Raw genomic sequence first — 21,794 nt, forward strand, 5'->3', positions numbered from 1 at the left:
TTGTGAGCGGCGTCTGAGGAAGGCGGTAACGCCGAAATGCATCATGCTGTGCAACTTCCAGTGAATAAAGGGCTCCCTCAATCATCCCTGCTGTGTCCTGTGATCACTTAGTACCGAGTGATCCTCATCGTCATAAATTCCGCGTGAAGCCAGAAGAACGCGGTACTAGGACCCGCCCTTCAAAAGTGCCCTGGGAGCTTTCTGGCAACAAACTCTGCTTCATCAAGGTATTGAATACCCAGGGCCTCCATGAGACCGGGACACACAGGGTGTTTCTGCTGGGTGCGGACCGTGAACTACACGGGGGAGAAGACTGAACACAGACCTCTCCGTGGCCCGACGTGTCCTGCAATCGTGGATGGGGCGTGTGGGGACTTGAGGGAACCCGGACATTGCAATTTTGGAAAGATGCCTGCCGCCATCCGGCTCCCCTTGACACGGTATTTACAGCGCACACTGTTGAACCCTGCTTCTGCAACCGTCTGGATACTGCATTCTGGGAGCTGTGGTCTCGGACCTGACTACAGCTGTATCCAATCGAGCAGGGTCAGCTGTGCTTCCTACTTAGGGAGCACCGTAGAACTTTCAAGGGGATAGAAGGCACCTTACCTGTTGTGAGCGGCGTCTGAGGAAGGCGGTAACGCCGAAATGCATCATGCTGCGCAACTTCCAGTGAATAAAGGGCTCCCTCAATCATCCCTGCTGTGTCCTGTGATCACTTAGTACCGAGTGGTCCTCATCGTCATAAATTCCGCGTGAAGCCAGAAGAACGCGGTACTAGGGCCCGCCCTTCAAAAGTGCCCTGGGAGCTTTCTGGCAACAAACTCTGCTTCATCAAGGTATTGAATACCCAGGGCCTCCATGAGACCGGGACACACAGGGTGTTTCTGCTGGGTGCGGACCGTGAACTACACGGGGGAGAAGACTGAACACAGACCTCTCCGTGGCCCGACGTGTCCTGCAATCGTGGATGGGGCGTGTGGGGACTTGAGGGAACCCGGACATTGCAATTTTGGAAAGATGCCTGCCGCCATCCGGCTCCCCTTGACACGGTATTTACAGCGCACACTGTTGAACCCTGCTTCTGCAACCGTCTGGATACTGCATTCTGGGAGCTGTGGTCTCGGACCTGACTACAGCTGTATCCAATCGAGCAGGGTCAGCTGTGCTTCCTACTTAGGGAGCACCGTAGAACTTTCAAGGGGATAGAAGGCACCTTACCTGTTGTGAGCGGCGTCTGAGGAAGGCGGTAACGCCGAAATGCATCATGCTGCGCAACTTCCAGTGAATAAAGGGCTCCCTCAATCATCCCTGCTGTGTCCTGTGATCACTTAGTACCGAGTGGTCCTCATCGTCATAAATTCTGCGTGAAGCCAGAAAAACGCGGTACTAGGACCCGCCCTTCAAAAGTGCCGTGGGAGCTTTCTGGCAACAAACTCTGCTTCATCAAGGTATTGAATACCCAGGGCCTCCATGAGACCGGGTCAAACAGGGTGTTTCTGCTGGGTGCGGACCGTGAACTACACGGGGTAGAAGACTGAACACAGACCTCTCCGTGGCCCGACGTGTCCTGCAATCGTGGATGGGGCGTGTGGGGACTTGAGGGAACCCGGACATTGCAATTTTGGAAAGATGCCTGCCGCCATCCGGCTCCCCTTGACACGGTATTTACAGCGCACACTGTTGAACCCTGCTTCTGCAACCGTCTGGATACTGCATTCTGGGAGCTGTGGTCTCGGACCTGACTACAGCTGTATCCAATCGAGCAGGGTCAGCTGTGCTTCCTACTTAGGGAGCACCGTAGAACTTTCAAGGGGATAGAAGGCCCCTTACCTGTTGTGAGCGGCGTCTGAGGAAGGCGGTAACGCCGAAATGCATCATGCTGCGCAACTTCCAGTGAATAAAGGGCTCCCTCAATCATCCCTGCTGTGTCCTGTGATCACTTAGTACCGAGTGGTCCTCATCGTCATAAATTCCGCGTGAAGCCAGAAGAACGCGGTACTAGGACCCGCCCTTCAAAAGTGCCCTGGGAACTTTCTGGCAACAAACTCTGCTTCATCAAGGTATTGAATACCCAGGGCCTCCATGAGACCGGGACACACAGGGTGTTTCTGCTGGGTGCGGACCGTGAACTACACGGGGGAGAAGACTGAACACAGACCTCTCCGTGGCCCGACGTGTCCTGCAATCATGGATGGGGCGTGTGGGGACTTGAGGGAACCCGGACATTGCAATTTTGGAAAGATGCCTGCCGCCATCCGGCTCCCCTTGACACGGTATTTACAGCGCACACTGTTGAACCCTGCTTCTGCAACCGTCTGGATACTGCATTCTGGGAGCTGTGGTCTCGGACCTGACTACAGCTGTATCCAATCGAGCAGGGTCAGCTGTGCTTCCTACTTAGGGAGCACCGTAGAACTTTCAAGGGGATAGAAGGCACCTTACCTGTTGTGAGCGGCGTCTGAGGAAGGCGGTAACGCCGAAATGCATCATGCTGCGCAACTTCCAGTGAATAAAGGGCTCCCTCAATCATCCCTGCTGTGTCCTGTGATCACTTAGTACCGAGTGGTCCTCATCGTCATAAATTCCGCGTGAAGCCAGAAGAACGCGGTACTAGGACCCGCCCTTCAAAAGTGCCCTGGGAGCTTTCTGGCAACAAACTCTGCTTCATCAAGGTATTGAATACCCAGGGCCTCCATGAGACCGGGACACACAGGGTGTTTCTGCTGGGTGCGGACCGTGAACTACACGGGGGAGAAGACTGAACACAGACCTCTCCGTGGCCCGACGTGTCCTGCAATCGTGGATGGGGCGTGTGGGGACTTGAGGGAACCCGGACATTGCAATTTTGGAAAGATGCCTGCCGCCATCCGGCTCCCCTTGACACGGTATTTACAGCGCACACTGTTGAACCCTGCTTCTGCAACCGTCTGGATACTGCATTCTGGGAGCTGTGGTCTCGGACCTGACTACAGCTGTATCCAATCGAGCAGGGTCAGCTGTGCTTCCTACTTAGGGAGCACCGTAGAACTTTCAAGGGGATAGAAGGCACCTTACCTGTTGTGAGCGGCGTCTGAGGAAGGCGGTAACGCCGAAATGCATCATGCTGCGCAACTTCCAGTGAATAAAGGGCTCCCTCAATCATCCCTGCTGTGTCCTGTGATCACTTAGTACCGAGTGGTCCTCATCGTCATAAATTCTGCGTGAAGCCAGAAAAACGCGGTACTAGGACCCGCCCTTCAAAAGTGCCCTGGGAGCTTTCTGGCAACAAACTCTGCTTCATCAAGGTATTGAATACCCAGGGCCTCCATGAGACCGGGTCAAACAGGGTGTTTCTGCTGGGTGCGGACCGTGAACTACACGGGGTAGAAGACTGAACACAGACCTCTCCGTGGCCCGACGTGTCCTGCAATCGTGGATGGGGCGTGTGGGGACTTGAGGGAACCCGGACATTGCAATTTTGGAAAGATGCCTGCCGCCATCCGGCTCCCCTTGACACGGTATTTACAGCGCACACTGTTGAACCCTGCTTCTGCAACCGTCTGGATACTGCATTCTGGGAGCTGTGGTCTCGGACCTGACTACAGCTGTATCCAATCGAGCAGGGTCAGCTGTGCTTCCTACTTAGGGAGCACCGTAGAACTTTCAAGGGGATAGAAGGCCCCTTACCTGTTGTGAGCGGCGTCTGAGGAAGGCGGTAACGCCGAAATGCATCATGCTGCGCAACTTCCAGTGAATAAAGGGCTCCCTCAATCATCCCTGCTGTGTCCTGTGATCACTTAGTACCGAGTGGTCCTCATCGTCATAAATTCCGCGTGAAGCCAGAAGAACGCGGTACTAGGACCCGCCCTTCAAAAGTGCCCTGGGAACTTTCTGGCAACAAACTCTGCTTCATCAAGGTATTGAATACCCAGGGCCTCCATGAGACCGGGACACACAGGGTGTTTCTGCTGGGTGCGGACCGTGAACTACACGGGGGAGAAGACTGAACACAGACCTCTCCGTGGCCCGACGTGTCCTGCAATCATGGATGGGGCGTGTGGGGACTTGAGGGAACCCGGACATTGCAATTTTGGAAAGATGCCTGCCGCCATCCGGCTCCCCTTGACACGGTATTTACAGCGCACACTGTTGAACCCTGCTTCTGCAACCGTCTGGATACTGCATTCTGGGAGCTGTGGTCTCGGACCTGACTACAGCTGTATCCAATCGAGCAGGGTCAGCTGTGCTTCCTACTTAGGGAGCACCGTAGAACTTTCAAGGGGATAGAAGGCACCTTACCTGTTGTGAGCGGCGTCTGAGGAAGGCGGTAACGCCGAAATGCATCATGCTGCGCAACTTCCAGTGAATAAAGGGCTCCCTCAATCATCCCTGCTGTGTCCTGTGATCACTTAGTACCGAGTGGTCCTCATCGTCATAAATTCCGCGTGAAGCCAGAAGAACGCGGTACTAGGACCCGCCCTTCAAAAGTGCCCTGGGAGCTTTCTGGCAACAAACTCTGCTTCATCAAGGTATTGAATACCCAGGGCCTCCATGAGACCGGGACACACAGGGTGTTTCTGCTGGGTGCGGACCGTGAACTACACGGGGGAGAAGACTGAACACAGACCTCTCCGTGGCCCGACGTGTCCTGCAATCGTGGATGGGGCGTGTGGGGACTTGAGGGAACCCGGACATTGCAATTTTGGAAAGATGCCTGCCGCCATCCGGCTCCCCTTGACACGGTATTTACAGCGCACACTGTTGAACCCTGCTTCTGCAACCGTCTGGATACTGCATTCTGGGAGCTGTGGTCTCGGACCTGACAACAGCTGTATCCAATCGAGCAGGTTCAGCTGTGCTTCCTACTTAGGGAGCACCGTAGAACTTTCAAGGGGATAGAAGGCACCTTACCTGTTGTGAGCGGCGTCTGAGGAAGGCGGTAACGCCGAAATGCATCATGCTGCGCAACTTCCAGTGAATAAAGGGCTCCCTCAATCATCCCTGCTGTGTCCTGTGATCACTTAGTACCGAGTGGTCCTCATCGTCATAAATTCCGCGTGAAGCCAGAAGAACGCGGTACTAGGACCCGCCCTTCAAAAGTGCCCTGGGAGCTTTCTGGCAACAAACTCTGCTTCATCAAGGTATTGAATACCCAGGGCCTCCATGAGACCGGGACACACAGGGTGTTTCTGCTGGGTGCGGACCGTGAACTACACGGGGGAGAAGACTGAACACAGACCTCTCCGTGGCCCGACGTGTCCTGCAATCGTGGATGGGGCGTGTGGGGACTTGAGGGAACCCGGACATTGCAATTTTGGAAAGATGCCTGCCGCCATCCGGCTCCCCTTGACACGGTATTTACAGCGCACACTGTTGAACCCTGCTTCTGCAACCGTCTGGATACTGCATTCTGGGAGCTGTGGTCTCGGACCTGACTACAGCTGTATCCAATCGAGCAGGGTCAGCTGTGCTTCCTACTTAGGGAGCACCGTAGAACTTTCAAGGGGATAGAAGGCACCTTACCTGTTGTGAGCGGCGTCTGAGGAAGGCGGTAACGCCGAAATGCATCATGCTGCGCAACTTCCAGTGAATAAAGGGCTCCCTCAATCATCCCTGCTGTGTCCTGTGATCACTTAGTACCGAGTGGTCCTCATCGTCATATATATATATATATATATATATATATATATATATATATATATATATATATATATATATATATATATATATATATATATATATATATATATATATATAAACGAGAGTTGCCTCCAAGAGTGAAGCCACACCACGGCAAGTTTGATTCCTTTATTTGCAGATTGCAGGACAAACAGATCAGCTGCTCCATAGCAAAAAGTCTTTAGCCAAACGCGTTTCGAGCGTCACACCGCTCTTGATCACTGGCAGAAAGGAGGAAAGGCAGCACACGCACCACCTGCGCAGATTAAATGTCCCGCCCCAGTGGGCGTATGCGCCAAGCATGCTGGTACTTGTGGTGCAAAGTCAATGTTTCCCCAGTGGGTCGCCTGCCTCGCCCCCAAATGTTCACAATAATTACCCAAGTGGGTTGCTTGAAGTTGTCTGGGCTGCCATCCTGCCCATACATCATCCACAAAGCGGACTTGCCGTCCCCGCAGCGTCTTGAATTAATGTCGCTGTAGGCCCGCCTTGTTAGCAGTGGGGCTCCATCGCGGCGGGGCACGCCGCATAACATAGAAAACGAGAGTTGCCTCCAAGAGTGAAGCCACACCACGGCAAGTTTGAATCCTTTATTTGCAGATTGCAGGACAAACAGATCAGCTGCTCCATAGCAAAAAGTCTTTAGCCAAACGCGTTTCGAGCGTCACACCGCTCTTGATCACTGGCAGAAAGGAGGAAAGGCAGTACACGCACCACCTGCGCAGATTAAATGTCCCGCCCCAGTGGGCGTATGCGCCAAGCATGCTGGTACTTGTGGTGCAAAGTCAATGTTTCCCCAGTGGGTCGCCTGCCTCGCCCCCAAATGTTCACAATATTTACCCAAGTGGGTTGCTTGAAGTTGTCTGGGCTGCCATCCTGCCCATACATCATCCACAAAGCGGACTTGCCGTCCCCGCAGCGTCTTGAATTAATGTCGCTGTAGGCCTGCGCAGGTGGTGCGTGTGCTGCCTTTCCTCCTTTCTGCCAGTGATCAAGAGCGGTGTGACGCTCGAAACGCGTTTGGCTAAAGACTTTTTGCTATGGAGCAGCTGATCTGTTTGTCCTGCAATCTGCAAATAAAGGATTCAAACTTGCCGTGGTGTGGCTTCACTCTTGGAGGCAACTCTCGTTTTCTATGTTATGCGGCGTGCCCCGCCGCGATGGAGCCCCACTGCTAACAAGGCGGGCCTACAGCGACATTAATTCAAGACGCTGCGGGGACGGCAAGTCCGCTTTGTGGATGATGTATGGGCAGGATGGCAGCCCAGACAACTTCAAGCAACCCACTTGGGTAATTATTGTGAACATTTGGGGGCGAGGCAGGCGACCCACTGGGGAAACATTGACTTTGCACCACAAGTACCAGCATGCTTGGCGCATACGCCCACTGGGGCGGGACATTTAATCTGCGCAGGTGGTGCGTGTGCTGCCTTTCCTCCTTTCTGCCAGTGATCAAGAGCGGTGTGACGCTCGAAACGCGTTTGGCTAAAGACTTTTTGCTATGGAGCAGCTGATCTGTTTGTCCTGCAATCTGCAAATAAAGGATTCAAACTTGCCGTGGTGTGGCTTCACTCTTGGAGGCAACTCTCGTTTTCTATGTTATGCGGCGTGCCCCGCCGCGATGGAGCCCCACTGCTAACAAGGCGGGCCTACAGCGACATTAATTCAAGACGCTGCGGGGACGGCAAGTCCGCTTTGTGGATGATGTATGGGCAGGATGGCAGCCCAGACAACTTCAAGCAACCCACTTGGGTAATTATTGTGAACATTTGGGGGCGAGGCAGGCGACCCACTGGGGAAACATTGACTTTGCACCACAAGTACCAGCATGCTTGGCGCATACGCCCACTGGGGCGGGACATTTAATCTGCGCAGGTGGTGCGTGTGCTGCCTTTCCTCCTTTCTGCCAGTGATCAAGAGCGGTGTGACGCTCGAAACGCGTTTGGCTAAAGACTTTTTGCTATGGAGCAGCTGATCTGTTTGTCCTGCAATCTGCAAATAAAGGATTCAAACTTGCCGTGGTGTGGCTTCACTCTTGGAGGCAACTCTCGTTTTCTATGTTATGCGGCGTGCCCCGCCGCGATGGAGCCCCACTGCTAACAAGGCGGGCCTACAGCGACATTAATTCAAGACGCTGCGGGGACGGCAAGTCCGCTTTGTGGATGATGTATGGGCAGGATGGCAGCCCAGACAACTTCAAGCAACCCACTTGGGTAATTATTGTGAACATTTGGGGGCGAGGCAGGCGACCCACTGGGGAAACATTGACTTTGCACCACAAGTACCAGCATGCTTGGCGCATACGCCCACTGGGGCGGGACATTTAATCTGCGCAGGTGGTGCGTGTGCTGCCTTTCCTCCTTTCTGCCAGTGATCACGAGCGGTGTGACGCTCGAAACGCGTTTGGCTAAAGACTTTTTGCTATGGAGCAGCTGATCTGTTTGTCCTGCAATCTGCAAATAAAGGATTCAAACTTGCCGTGGTGTGGCTTCACTCTTGGAGGCAACTCTCGTTTTCTATGTTATGCGGCGTGCCCCGCCGCGATGGAGCCCCACTGCTAACAAGGCGGGCCTACAGCGACATTAATTCAAGACGCTGCGGGGACGGCAAGTCCGCTTTGTGGATGATGTATGGGCAGGATGGCAGCCCAGACAACTTCAAGCAACCCACTTGGGTAATTATTGTGAACATTTGGGGGCGAGGCAGGCGACCCACTGGGGAAACATTGACTTTGCACCACAAGTACCAGCATGCTTGGCGCATACGCCCACTGGGGCGGGACATTTAATCTGCGCAGGTGGTGCGTGTGCTGCCTTTCCTCCTTTCTGCCAGTGATCAAGAGCGGTGTGACGCTCGAAACGCGTTTGGCTAAAGACTTTTTGCTATGGAGCAGCTGATCTGTTTGTCCTGCAATCTGCAAATAAAGGATTCAAACTTGCCGTGGTGTGGCTTCACTCTTGGAGGCAACTCTCGTTTATATATATATATATATATATATATATATATATATATATATATATATATATATATATATATATATATATATATATATTCACGCTCCAAAGTCCTTCCCACTTCTCCTGGAAAGAATGACAGCACTCGAAGTTGAGGAATACAAACGCGCTAGATTTTAATCAGCGGAGGGGTGCACACAGACGCGTTTCGGCGGTCTGCCTTCGTCAGTGTGTGATGCACTGTGTTTGTATCCGACATTGTTTTATCATACATAGTCACTCCCACTACCAGTCAGGTGTAGACACAAACACGGGGACTGAGGCCCAACGTGAAACAAAGCGGCCATCTTATAGTGTATAAGTAATATAACACAACAGTAGGGTTTAGCTACATAACGCCCCCAGATGGGCAATTGCATTGTGTCCAGTTAGGCAAAACATAATATATTTACAAAAAATTAGCAAGAAATAAAGCCGTGGATCGGCTTAAGTCCCCATATATACATGTGCCAAATCACCTGTATGGAAAAGAAATTAAATTAAATCAATTCTCAAACCACAACTATAAGCTGAACATAGCTAAAAGAGGGGTTTTACATGAGTGGGTGTCAAGTGAGATGCATCGCGTACAGAATCGGCCAGGGCATGTATAAATGTTCACAATATGAACCACATGTAGTGGAAATTCTTACATACATTCAAATTTGAAACAAAAAGTTGTTAGAGTGCATCTTATATACAGTGAGACTTATGTATGTGAAGAGGCATTGGAAATAAGCTTCTACATTGTTCACAAGAAATTGATGATAGTTATCAAGTGCCTGATTGTGGGTTCTACCAGGAGAAGCATATACTATCAGTCCAATAACCACAAGGTGTCTCTCACATACTGCTATGTACAAAGAACTACTATGTACAGGAAACGAATTGGATATACTGTTCAGAGCTATTATATACATTAATATACATATGTTGCCAAGTGTGATAATCTGATAAGTTCTAATTTCAGTATCCTCAGTTGCACTATCACCTTGGAATAGTGTATATCAGATCTTTACTGCTCATTTCCCTAGATGGAAGACCATCTCCTCCCCACTGTTGAGACCTTTAGGATATTTGGTACAGAGATCAATGATGTAACGGGACTCTAGTCTCCTTAATCTGCGTAGTCGGTCACCTCCACGAATATTGTGGGGTACAATATCGAGGCCGAAGTACTGGAGTTTACTCCGATCTCGATTGTGTACTTCCGCAAAATGGCGAGCCACCGGATAGGTCTGATCAGTTTTATCGATGGCTCGCATATGTTCCAATATCCTGAGCTTGGTCTCCTTGATAGTGCTCCCAATGTAGCGTAGGCCACAGGGGCACTGCAGGCAATATACGACATACTGGGTGCTGCAGGTAATGAATTTATTGATATAGATTTTCCTGCCAGTCTCCGGTATGGTATACGAGAGTACACGTTTACTACCTGCGCACGCTTTGCAGCGGCCGCAGGGGTAAAAGCCTCGTTGCTCCTTCAAAGTGTTCGTTCTCAGGGACACCTTTTCGAGATGGCTGTGCACCAGTGTATCGCCTAGTGATTTAGCTTTGCTAAAGGTCAGGAGTGGATGAGGTGGGAGATCTTCTTTGAGCACACTATCTGTTAGAAGAATGTGCCAATTCTTACGTAACATGGCTCTGAAATTATCTGCACCTGTTGAATAGGGAGTTATGACTCTGAGCTTGCCTTGGTCTTCACCTGACTTGCCCCTATGGTTAACCTGATCGATGTTACTAGTTAAGAGGGACTGTCTCTCTATTTTCCTTACTCTTTTTAGGGTGTTGTGGAGCATGCTCTCGCCATATCCCCTAGCTCTGAATCGGGATATGCATTCCGAAGCAGCCGCTTCGAAATCCGAGGGTTTGGAGCAGTTCCTGCGGAGTCTTAGCAGTTCCCCATAGGGGATACTCCTGATTAATTGGGGTGGATGGCTACTGCTGGCATGCAGCGTAGAGTTGCCAGCGGTTTGCTTTCTGAAGAGGTTAGTGTGGAGTTGGCCGTCTTCTGCGTATATTTTAAGGTCCAGGTAGTCCGCTGCCACCGGACTCACTGTCCCAGAAAATTGCAGATTAAGTTGGTTGTTGTTGAGTACATTGATGTATTCCCGAGCTGTCTCAGGTGTGCCTCTCCACACGATGAAGAGATCATCGATATATCGATGCCAACAGATTACTTTGCCCTCTTCTTCCCCAATTTTGCAGCTCCTGGGTACCTGCTCCTCCCACCAGCCCACGAACAAGTTCGCGTAGCTGGGAGCGAAGCAGGTACCCATCGCCGTGCCAGACTTCTGGATGTATAACTGCTCCTCAAACAGGAATATGTTATGCTTTAGACAAAATTCTACGAACTCCAGAATCATTAAATTGTGTCTGGAAAATCGTAGTTGGCGTTGTTCCAATGCCCATTTGACCGCCTCTAGTCCATGGCTATGATCGATGATAGTGTAGAGGCTGGTAATGTCTAATACCATTAAAAGGTAATCCTGTTCCCACACCAGATTGTTCAATTTTATCAAAAAGTCTTTTGTGTCTCGTATGTACGAGTCCAAGTTGGACACAAGAGGGAATAAGGTGTGGTCCACAAAGCGAGACATGTTCTCCGTAAGGCTCCCGATAGAAGAAATAATCGGGCGTCCAGGTGGGTGGTCACGATTTTTGTGAAGTTTTGGGAGGTGGTAGAAGGTTGGTATCATTGGGCAAGTGGTACGCAGGAACAGATGTTCATCCTTGTTCAGCATATGTTGGTTGTACCATTTGGAGATGAGTTTATCATATTCAATGATACTCTGTTGGTAGGTGTCATTGGTGCATTTGGTATAGAAATTCTCATCTGAGAGTTGCCTCAATGCTTCCTTTGTATAGTATTCACGGGTCATCAGAACCACGTTCCCGCCCTTATCAGAGGGCTTCACAATTATTTTCGTGTCCATCGTTAATCCTTTCAAGGCAGTTCTCTGTTGTTCCGTGATATTTTGGTGGGGGTTCTTTTGGTTACTTTTTCGTAGTTTTAATAGGTCATCATTCATCGCTTCCGAAAACACATCTATGGCATCCCAAGGGGATTGAGGAACAAAAGTGGACGGAGGTTTAAAACCACTGTTTTCACTGTCCTGTTCAATACCCTGCAATTCAGCTCTTTGGGCTGGATCCAAATCTGCAAGGTCCTGTGTTTGTTCCATTTTCAGATCTGTTAATATCTCAACTGAGCGTAGATCTTTGCCTCTCAGTACGTCTGATGCTGTTAGTCTTTGCCCTTGGTTTTCTTTAGGTTGTAGATGTGGCCGCATTTTGAAGTGTTTATGTAATTTGAGTTTGCGGGTGAAGCGGAACAGATCAATTTTTGTTTGGGTGTATTCCAACTCACTACTTGGACAAAAGGTCAGTCCCAAACTTAGGACTTGTTCTTCTTCCTTTGTCAGTTCTCTAGGGGTGAGATTGACCACCGTTAAGTTAGTAGCCATGTCGTTAGTGATAGAGTTACCTGGGGGGTTGGTGGTGATGTTGATTCCAATTAGGTGGGTGGCTGTGGCTATTGTTTCTTGTTGGTACGCTTCCGATTGGTCCAACGGGGTGCTCGGATGCCTCTGCCTCTTCCTTTTGTTCCCCCCGCCTGCCCGTCTGGTTCTGCGTCCTTTTCTGCTCCTTGGATATCCGTGTCTGGGGGCTTGTTCTTCCCTCCTCGGAGCCATGTACTTTGTATTACTTCGTACTCCTCCTGAAAAGGAGTCTTGGTGCTTTTTTCCACCGTTTTAGGCCCCCTGTTGGTGGTACGTGTATCTGGGTCTGACTGATTCTCTTCAGCTTCATTCTCAGTGATGTCAGATTCGGAGGTGACTTCTCCAGTACCGCCAGTTGTTCCAGCACCTTCTTTTCTGCTCTTCTGGAGGGCTTTGCGAGGAGCGTCAAACTTTTTTGCGTACGTAAGGACGCGTCCAGTTAGATAGTCGTTGGCGTCCCTTTCGTATTTTTCCTGTTTGCGGAGCCTTATTTTGGATTCATACTTAGTTAACCTGGCCTTCATCTGTTCTTTCATTTGTGTGATGATAGTCACTTGGCTGGGATCAGTTTCGCTCTCAAGCTCATTATCAATCACTTGAATGTCTGCCAGTGCTCGCTCCCTATCGCTCCAGGCATACTTCACCAGTATTTTCAGTGTGCCCTCGCAGTAGTGGGCAGTATGTTCGAACCAATCTGTTAGCAGTTGCGGGTCCGGGTTTTCATAGGAGGGAACAGTGTGGACTCTCAGCCCCCTTGGTACTCCTTCTTCCTCAATGTAGTTAGTGAGGCTTGTTGCCTCCCACCATTTACGAATTTCCCTTTCGTGCAGGCGTTCCAATTTCGTTATTTTTATCAGAAGTGGATTGCTGGGCGTCTCCACTGTAGGCGTCCCAGTTGACGCAGGCGGTCTTGTCTGCCTTTTGAACATGCCCTTCGCTGCCGATTGCCGTTCCGCATCTGAAAACATGTCGGAACAACGCGTGTCATACACAGTATTAAGCTCTTACTGTTGACTCGCGTTTTAGATAGTGCTGCCCCTTCCGCTATATTGAACGCGCGTTCTTAGCATCAGTCCTCTGTCGCCTTGCCCACAATTCCAAAACTCCCCGAAATACAGAGACGGGAGTAGCAATCAGTGTCTGCATACAATACAATGCTCACCGGAGACGTCTTCCTCGGGAGATGCGGGACTCGCGTTCTCCTCCGTAGTCCGTGACCAGACTCGAACTCCCGGTTTGGATCAGGCGGTGCGCTGCCGTGCACTTAAGAAACGCTCCTTCTCCACGAGAAAACAGCTGCTCACTCGACGGCGGGTGCTGTCGGCGGTTCGTGGACACCGCCACACATTCACGCTCCAAAGTCCTTCCCACTTCTCCTGGAAAGAATGACAGCACTCGAAGTTGAGGAATACAAACGCGCTAGATTTTAATCAGCGGAGGGGTGCACACAGACGCGTTTCGGCGGTCTGCCTTCGTCAGTGTGTGATGCACTGTGTTTGTATCCGACATTGTTTTATCATACATAGTCACTCCCACTACCAGTCAGGTGTAGACACAAACACGGGGACTGAGGCCCAACGTGAAACAAAGCGGCCATCTTATAGTGTATAAGTAATATAACACAACAGTAGGGTTTAGCTACATAACGCCCCCAGATGGGCAATTGCATTGTGTCCAGTTAGGCAAAACATAATATATTTACAGAAAATTAGCAAGAAATAAAGCCGTGGATCGGCTTAAGTCCCCATATATACATGTGCCAAATCACCTGTATGGAAAAGAAATTAAATTAAATCAATTCTCAAACCACAACTATAAGCTGAACATAGCTAAAAGAGGGGTTTTACATGAGTGGGTGTCAAGTGAGATGCATCGCGTACAGAATCGGCCAGGGCATGTATAAATGTTCACAATATGAACCACATGTAGTGGAAATTCTTACATACATTCAAATTTGAAACAAAAAGTTGTTAGAGTGCATCTTATATACAGTGAGACTTATGTATGTGAAGAGGCATTGGAAATAAGCTTCTACATTGTTCACAAGAAATTGATGATAGTTATCAAGTGCCTGATTGTGGGTATATATATAAATTTATACACACACACACACACCATGGAAACTGCTGCGGATTGTGCCAAATGTAGAGATGAAATGCTGATCAGACTACACAAATATGAGGACATCATAAAAAAGAGGAAGGCATACAAATTTCAGCGAGATAAGACGGACTATCAACAGGGCCGCATCTTTACTTTCGCAAAGAAATTCGATGCCATCAAAGCCTCCAAAAATCCTACTGTGCATTCCTCCACTGAAGCCAGCACCAGCGCTACTCCAATGCCCCAACCAGCGTCCTCACTATCCGACCTCAGATCGATACCTGATAGTGAGTCAGACACTGAGCATAACAAAAATGCCACATAATTGGGGTTTACCAAATATTCCCTGGCGCAAGAGGTGGACTGCTTGTGCCAGGACCAGCGAGAAACCCTACGACCCAGGAGGCCAAATCTGAGCAGCACAAAAGAAACAACCAAAAGCGCAGAAAACGCCGACAAGCAGGCTTTAAATGGCAAACACAAAAGAAGAAACATTACCAACAGAAGATGGAACAAAAAATGAATATGTTCTAATGTGATAAAGACCAAACTGGACCTGGTTTATCAGTTCTCAACCATACCAACACCAACTTGAGTCAAGCTGAGTTGAAAATCCTTTCTCTTGGTCTCACCTACAGCCCAGCTGGCAATTTTAACTATGCGAAGACCCGGATTGATCTCTACAAGTACACGCGCAAACTCAAACTCCAGAAGTATTTCATGTCCAATAAGACAAATCCCAAGCCAAACTTGACACCAACCACAGAAATGACACAAGGACTGTGTGTCAATGACTTAGATTTGCTACAAGATCTACAGCAGCTACACAATAAAGTTTCCAGCTCTGGCACTACGGAAGATCATCTGGTCTTAAACATTCCTGGCAACACCAAATTCAAACCAAAATCTACCTTTACTCCCTTAATGTTGCACGATAATATTGACATCTTCTATGAACTCTCCATCTCAGGAATTAAAAAAGTATATTCTGCAACCCTACGGGAAAAGCACAAGTACACAGCACAGAATAGCTGCTACACCCAGATCATCAAGAAACTACAGGCCAACAATAACATCATAGTCCATCAATCGGACAAAGGGGGAAACGTAGTATTGTGGCCCAAGCACTTTACTTGGTGGAAGCCTATAATTAGTTGAATGACCCTCACTGCTACAAACGCTGTGATGTAGTCACCGTGAATAAAGCACAAATGGAATTCTACTCCCAACTGTTGGCTTGGAGAAGCTCAGGACTACTAAGTCAAGATGAACTCAAATTTCTTAAGAACGAGCACCCGGTAATTCCAATACTCTACTTCATTCCCAAAGTTCATAAAAGTGCTGAAAAGCCACCCATTAGACCCATCATTTCAGCGCGCAATGTCCTATTGGAAAACACGTCTGTGTACATCGATGCTTTTTTACAGGAACATGCCAAGGCATTGCCTTCCTATGTACAAGACACAGGGGACTTTTTAAGGAAACTTGATGGATTGACATGGGACTCTGAGTACTGGTTGATAACATTGGATGTTACATCCCTCTACACCAGTATTCACCACCTTGACGGTTTGAAAGCGGTGCAACATTATCTGGGGAGGAGGCCTATTCAGGTGTTCGACCACCACAAAATGTTGTTTGCCATGATTTCTATCTGTTTGAATGACAACTTTTTCATGTTCTTTAATCAGTCCTTTCAACAGGTTAGGGGTGTCATTATGGGGGCCTGCTTCTCTCCCAGCTATGCCTGTTTGCATATGGGCTGCTGGGAGGAGCAGGTCCTCTATGGTGTACACCACGATACCTTCACTGAACATATAATTCAATGGTATTGATATATCGATTATATATTTTTGATATGGCATGGTACTAGACAACAGGCACTGGATTGCATTGATTTGATTAATGTCAACACACGTAACCTTAATTTCACATCCAACATAAGTCAGGATCATGTTTTCTTTTTGGATGTAGAAGTTGTTGTCAGAAACAACAAGCTGGAGACACAGCTTTAAAGAAAGCCCACTGCAAGCAATACTGTGCTGCACGCCAAGAGTCATCACCCGGCGCACCGGATACGCAGCATCCCCTACGGGGAGGTGTTGCGCATCAGGCGCATATGCAGCACAGATTCCGAGTGTCATTTAGCACAGGAACCCAGCAAAACTAGATTTCTAGCTCAGGGGTATACCACTCCCGTCATTGACAGGGCGATCACTAAGGCAAATAAAATTCCCAGGAATGAGGTATAATACGCCAACATTAGCTACAGAAAAAACCAACCAGCCAGTCGAACTGATATTGACTTACAACTGCCAGCACCAAGCTTTCCACACAATCCTAAATAAAAACTGGAGCTTGGTACGCAATGACCCTGTCATTGGGGACCTCATGGCAGTCAGTCCTGAAATTAGATTCAGGAAAGCACGATCTATGAGCGATGCATTAGTCAAATCTAGTCCAGAAATTGGCACTAGCAAGTCTTGGCTGCAAGCCAGTAAAGGCTTTAGGAAGTGCTCCAGCTGTAAAGCCTGCAGGCAAGGCATCTGTAAGACCGAGTTCAGGGCCCCCTTCTGTAACACCCCACAGCCTATCACTAGACAGCTCACCTGCAGGACCGAATTTGCCGTATATGTGCTGGAGTGTCCGTGTGGCCTGTAATGTTATAGTAGCACCAAGTTGCAGGTCCACAAACGGATACTCCATCACATTAGGGCAATCAATGTCAGTGATGCTTCCTATCCAGTCGCACGCCATTTCAAAGAAGGGTATGACAAAAAGAACGAGCTCCTCACGTACTTTGTCATCGACTCGGTTCTCCCCCTCAGACGAGGAGGAAACCGGGAGGCCCTCTTGCGTGCTCTGGAAACTAAATACATTGTGGAGCTTGGCATTAAGACTCTGCAGGGCTTGAGCTCCAACAAAGATTTCTACAAATGCCTGTAGGTTGTTCCCCTTACATTTTACCATCATGTATTTTACACATTTACTTTGCTGGCCTAAACCTCCCATATTCTTTGGATTCTAACATATCTTTTACACGATCCTTTTTTATCAGTTTTGCACACTTTATTTGCACTGATAAATCAGTTTGGACACAGATGCATAGATGTCCCTTTGGACTGATGTTTAATAGCTTGATAGGCTGTTTATGTGAATCGTCACCCACTTGGATTTTATTCTCATTTTGCCTAGCTTGCCCAATCACATGTATATTACACATGCAGGGGATGAATTTAAATGTTTGTACTATTTTTTAATTCTCCTTTTTATCTAGATCATACTTTTACCAAGAATTATCCACTCTTATAATGCATTCATGCTATTTATGATGTTGCCGATTGTTCTTTGAATTCTATTACATTGTTGGTTTTAATGAAATGCTTATACCAACAGGTATTTTGTCTATGTCTACAAACCCATTTGTCTTGTAACCAATCGTGTATCAGGTTACTCTGCACTTTGCACTTTAAATGCGGCATTGCTACTCTCAAGGCGTCATGTGATGAAGGCCTCTTGGTAGGCTGAAACTCTAATAAAATCACTCACATGCACCTTCAACTGGGTCAGCGTTTGTTTGTTCCTGTGTGGTTCAGAGGATTGGGGGATTACAGGAGCTCTCCAGGCGAAATTCCCGATATATATATATATAACTCCGCATTACCACCTCCGATCCCCCAGGACCGGCAAAGCAGGAGACAGACCACAAGTTCTTTCCAGGTAAGTTTATTTTCAGTTTTTTGTGGACCAACCAACCATGACGCTTTTCGGGCCTTGCAGCCCTTGTTCACATGCAGGGTGTAGCTGAATTTTTGTGATATTTAAAGTGCATTAGTGCCCCGCCTGCCGCCCGCCTTCACAAATGGTCATGTGACCAAACTTGTATGGAAAACAGACTATTGTTTTTAGTGTCCCTTATTGAAAAGACAAAATCATCTCTAAATGGTTCTCTTGCTGAAGGTTTAACAATTCAAAAATGTATATGATCCAAATTTAGAAATTAACATATTAACAATACTATGCATGAATTCTTTTTGTACATATCAATGTGTGAGTTTTTTATACAAAGCAAATTGTGGGAAAAAATTCCTGATTACAATTGATATAATAACTGGTTAAATCCAGTAAATCATGAAGAGAAAACCAACATACATTTTCGTCCAGAATAAAAATAACGATGATTTAGACTTATTTTGTGTCTGTATGGATACAGGAAAGGAGAGCAAAGTTGTGCAAAGAGGGCAAAAAAGTGCTACAATACTAACAACCAACAAGCTAAAACAACCCTGCCTACTGTGCAAAGAGGCTTGAAATAAAGTGCATACTATATATTCTAAACAGTGATAAAATTCATAATGTATATTATATTGTTAAAAGAGAATGCACTTAGAAAATTTATAAATTACCCGTATTAAAATCAGGAACTTAGCCATATTATTCAATTAAAGGTAAAATGCAATTCTAAAAACAATGATTTCATCATGATGTTTTGTTCTAAAGAGAATATATAAGTAAGTGTGGTGACCAGTTACATAGTGATTAAACATGATTAGAAAGAGGGAAAAAAACATGCCATTGATCTAAAAATGGCCGGAGGAACGGAAATTAGAAAATTGCACAAAATTATCAACATATGTATATATAAATATGCATGTTGCTATACATATGTGAAGTGCAAAAATAATGATAACAAAATCCTATAAATAACAGGGAACCTGACTATCTATTAAATTTAATAAATAGTGGTGATTGATACATTTCCATCATAAGGTGCATAAATGGGCAACAGGGAACCTGACTACCCATTTGAACAGAGATGCGTCTGATCATGACAGTGGAACATAGCCCAGTCTGCCTAGGTCATAGAGAGGTTGAGAGATACGAAAGCAAAACTTATCAAATGTGGGGCAACCAGATAATGCGAGACACTATGGTAATTTGTAATAAACTTACAAAAAGTTGTAAATATCTTTGGTGTTATTTAGGCCATTCGGCCATTTGCTGTCGAATTCTAGAATAAAGCGTGTCTCAAGTTGTCACAATAACATCTCTCTGTTGCCTCCCCTCCGCAAGGGCGGTACTGATCCCACCACAAAATATGTAAGGCAGTTAAGATCTTTGTTATGCCTGGCTGCAAAGTGGCGGGCTACAGGGTAGGTGGGATCAGTGTGTAATATTGCCCTAAGGTGTTGCAGAATTCTGACGTGCACCTGGGCTTTTGTACTTCCTATGTAGTGTAGTCCACAGGTGCACGTCAGAACATAGACTGCGAAGTCAGTTTTGCAATCGTAACAACCCTTGATTGGAATGTCTGTTGAGCTAAATGGTGTACAGTAATGTGTCTTATTCTCAGCGAATTTACACGCCCTACAATGGGTACATTTACGGAAACCAGCCATGTGTCCTTTTGTTTTAGTTCTGGGCTACTGACATCTAAAGAAGCACCCATATTTCTAGCCCTACGAAAGGTTATTATTGGTTTTTGTGGTAGGGTAGGGCTAAGGATGTTGTCAGTGAGAACTATCGGCCAATTCTTTTGGATGATCTTTCTAATGGCATTCTCTTCACTGCTGTAAGCGGTGACAAATCTAGGACAGGTGTTGGTCAATGTGTCTGGATCAGTAGGGGTCTCACCATTGTCTATGTCAGAATTGAATGTTTGTAACAAGCTCTCTCTGCTTCTCAACCTTGCTTTAGCCGAAGCTTGGTTGAAGATGCGGTTAGAATAACCACGTTCTTTAAAACGGGTCCTGAGATCATTCACACAGCTCTCAAAATCTGCTGTAGAACTGCAGATTCGTTTAATCCTTAAAATTTCACCAAACGGGATGCTGTATATGATGTGTTTGGGATGGAGACTTGAGGCGTGTAATATGGTGTTACCTGATGTTGGTTTGTGATGTAGGGTGGATACTAGTCTGTTGGCTTTCACATACAGCTGTACATCCAAAAATTCTATTTGGTGAGGACTGATGTGTGAAGTGAAGTGAAGTGGAGATTGAGGGAATTTGTATTGATTTCATATATAAAAGATTTGGCCTCATCCTCACTGCCTTGCCAAAGAATGAAAATGTCGTCAATATACCGTAGATATTTGACAATCTTTTCTCTGACCCATACTGCATACGTGACACCCAGGACCCGCTCCTCCCACCAGCCCACGTGCAAGCACGCGTAGCTGGGGGAGAAGCAGTTTCCCATGGCCACGCCTCATAATTGTCTCCACAGTTCTTTACCAAAAGCAAAGTAATTGTTGTTTAAACACCAGTTCATTAGTTCGAGAATTACTTTGTTGTGTTCATACAAGTCAGCTGATCTTGTGTCCAAAAAGTATTTAGCGGCTCTTAATCCCTCTTCGTGTCCAATACTTGTACATAGGGACTCTACGTCCAATGTAATGAGCAGCATATCTTCTTGCCATTCTAAGTCCATAATTTTTGAAAGAAAGTCGCTAGTGTCACGCACATAGCTGGGTAATTTGGTGACCAGATCTTGTAGAAAATAGTCAATATAGCGACCCACATTTTCTACGGCACTATTGATACCCGAGTTGATCGGTCTTCCGGGAGTTGGCAAGATATCCTTGTGGATTTTTGGTATTAGATAGAAGACAGGTAGTACTGGGAATTCTTTATACATGAAGTTGTATTCCTCTCCTGAAATCAATCCCTCTCGCCGTTATATATATATATATATTACGTATATTACATATAGTTTGTATGTGTTTTTAATTTACAGCCCTGATGAAGTCCTAAGGATATATATATACATATATATAAATATATATATATATATATATATACATATATATATATATATACACCAGCAATCTTCACCACCTCCGAACAAACGGCGAAATGAAGACACGGACCCCAGGCTGTCGGCAAGGTATTTTTATTGTTGACCTCTCAACGGGCGACGCGTTTTGAGCAACGAGTGCTCTTGTTCACACACAATACATATATTACATGTAGTTTGTGAGTGTTTTTAATTTACAGCCCTGATGAAGTCCTAAGGGATGAAATGCTTTGACTGAACTGATTGACTTATGTTTGATAAAATAATCTATCAAGTTAGAATTGAACACAAATTAAAGACTCCAGATGAACTGAATTCAATTGAACTGATTGTATTAGAGATCTATGGATGTTGTAATGCTTAGAACTTTTCATAGCTCAAATTGAGTGACACTTATGTAACATTTTACATTCCTTTATCAGTTGTTGTACTAATGTGTAAATTGAGTTCGGCTCCTAAGCAGTGTAGTTACTAAATGTTGAGCATAACAGTCTCTAAATCATAAGAATAACACACTAGTATGATAACGCATGGCCCACACTGCTTTTGTTAAGTTTCTCTATGTATGGGATATGTTCAGATGTGTCTAATTCAGCCTGCCATAACTATGGGGAAAGTAGCATGTGAGTGGGGTGCACGGTACATTGGACATCATTTACAAAAGCATGCACAACTAGAGTGTCTTTTATTAGAACAGCTCCAGTGGCTCAGGCCTCTCAATCACTTCGATGAGCCC

Source organism: Lissotriton vulgaris, chromosome 7 (assembly GCF_964263255.1).
Source record: "Lissotriton vulgaris chromosome 7, aLisVul1.2, whole genome shotgun sequence".
NCBI classification, from domain to species: domain Eukaryota; kingdom Metazoa; phylum Chordata; class Amphibia; order Caudata; family Salamandridae; genus Lissotriton; species Lissotriton vulgaris.